Here is a 2,269-nt window from a genome sequence, read left to right as displayed (position 1 = left end):
CCGGTGCTGGCCCCCCCCCCCCCCCCGGAAAGGTGCTGCTCCTCCAGCTGGCAGGCAGCTGTCCAGACGAACCCGTCCACCACTCCCTGCCCTGCTTCCCCAGACGCCAGCTGGATTCCAGAACCCTTCTGGTTCCTTCACCTGGTGGGCAGCTCTTTCTTGCTTCTCCGGGCCAGGCTTGCTTTCTGGGCTTCAGTTAGAATGGGTGCAGCTCTCCAGGGAAACGGCAGTTTAAATGCATGGAGCAGTTTTGAATACACGGCCGGGAGGTGGGGGGTAGCCAAAGCTGGGGTGATTATTCTGGGGTTTGGGGACTGCCAACCAGACGGGGTCTATGCAATCCAGGCAGTGGAGAAAAGGAGGGGAGTGGATGCAGGGGGCAGGAAGGGGTGGAAAAAGCAGGGGGACTTTGCCTAGTGTATAGTGTTTTTCTACCCGTCTCCCCCTCTTACTGACTTCCAGCCTAGGCCATATCCCCTGTACCTCTCTGAGAGCCCTGCAGCCTCCACATGCACACTGTTGCTCAGGGGCCCAGCTCTGTCCCCCACGTTGCCTCCCACTACCTGGGCACGGACTGCTGGCATCATGCTGATTTACACATGAGTCAGATGAACGCTTAACACCCACCTCCCCTCAGCCTTGGCAGCTTGCATTGCCATGAGAGTGACAAGTAGGGAGGAAATACTTATTATCTACTTTATTTTATATTGAAGTCAATCCTCCCAGGGCCCACACTAGTCCCCTCCAGCAGTGGTAGGTACTTCGAGAGGCCGCATGAACTTTTCAGGCCACTGGGAGCGCTCGGGAAGTGGTAATTTACTGCAGTCAACCCTTGATTCCTCCCATGAATTACCCACTTCGTGGATTATCTGCTGATAATGCCTTTCTCTAAGCTGGTGTCCCCTGCCTCCCCAGCTGATTCCTGAACTGTCTTTCCCCCCTGCTAGCTTGACAGCCTGTGGATGTGCGCTTAAGGAATGCAAACTCGAACATTTGCCTACGCAAAATGGAACTACAGAGGAAAATTGGCTGGGGGTGGGGTTGCAAAGTTCTAGTTCTTTCCTATGCTAGCCAGAAATGATTTGGGGCCTTCAACGAAATCCCCAAATTCTAAATGCAAGACTGTGTGCCAAGGCCCCAGGTTGGTAGCTAGGGATACAGTCCTTTTGTTCATCCTGGTTTCTTTTTCTTCCATCAGGTGTCCCAAGCTGGGAAGAGGGTAGATGTGAAAGAAAAAATGGACACATAATACAAATTATATACCATCACCAACATCATCATCATCATCAAGACAGCCAACACTTTCCTAGGACCTACTAGGTGCCAGGTACGGTTCAGAGGGCTTTACGTGCATGAACTCACTTAATTGTCACAGCTCTGATTTGAGATATTTTTAACTCTGGTTTCAAAGCAAGGAAACAGAAGTGCAGAGAAGATTCGGTGACTGGTCTAGGTCATGCAGCCGCACCCAGACAGCCTTTATCTGGGGGTCGTTGGCTTGCTGCTATACCACACTACCCTATACTACACTAACCTGCCTCTCGCTACGCACGTTCTATCGTTTTGGCTTTTCATTGTTACAGAACTACCTCCAAACTTCATAGCTTAAAACAACCACCGTTTTCTCCTTGTAGGTGATTCTGTGGGTCAGGAGTCCCAATACAGTATGGATGGCTTGCCTCTGCACTTGGATATCTGAAGTCTCTGTGCGGATAACTCAAAGCAGCAGGGCCTGGTCAGGATGGCTTGACCGGGTTTCTGTGTCTGGGGCCTCAATTCCTTATTGTCTGCTGGCCTCCCAGCTTCTCTTCCACATGGCCTTTCCACCTGGGTAACTTGGGCTTCCTCAGAGCATGGTGGTCTCAGAGCGGTCAGACCTCTTCCACAGTGGCTGGCTGCCCCTGAGAGAGTGCGGACACTTTCACGCTTCTGGAACCAAGCACAGTGTTATTCCTGCCATATTCTAGTAGTTGAAGGAAGGCAAGAGACCAGGCCAGTTTCAAGAGGAGAAATAACAGACTCCACCCCTTGGTGAATGGGGTGGCATGCATGTACACTGAAAGAAGTAATTCCTGGCAGCCATCTTTGGAGACTACCACACCGCTTATATATAGAATATATACATCATTTATATTATATTTTATGTAAGGTAATATATAACCTTATATGTTTCCATGCATACACACACACATCAAAATTGTTGAAAAAAGCCAAAAATTGCAGATTTTTTGACCCATACTCTGCCACCATTGACCCTACCTCAAAAGGC

The 2,269-nt window shown here is 50.1% G+C and overlaps 1 long non-coding RNA gene across 1 annotated transcript; it reads left to right on the top strand.

Moving 5' to 3' along the window:
• Positions 1–60: 60 nt before the first annotated feature.
• On the top strand, positions 61–2,065 carry LOC103679742. Its single transcript, XR_572995.2, has 3 exons — positions 61–144; positions 1,199–1,327; positions 1,635–2,065. It is a non-coding gene; the product is annotated as an uncharacterized LOC103679742 (long non-coding RNA).
• Positions 2,066–2,269: the final 204 nt, after the last annotated feature.

The sequence above is a fragment of the Ursus maritimus genome, assembly GCF_017311325.1.
Source record: "Ursus maritimus isolate PB19 chromosome X unlocalized genomic scaffold, ASM1731132v1 scaffold_X1, whole genome shotgun sequence".
In the NCBI taxonomy this organism is placed as follows: domain Eukaryota; kingdom Metazoa; phylum Chordata; class Mammalia; order Carnivora; family Ursidae; genus Ursus; species Ursus maritimus.
This window is presented reverse-complemented; position numbering and strand designations above follow the sequence as displayed.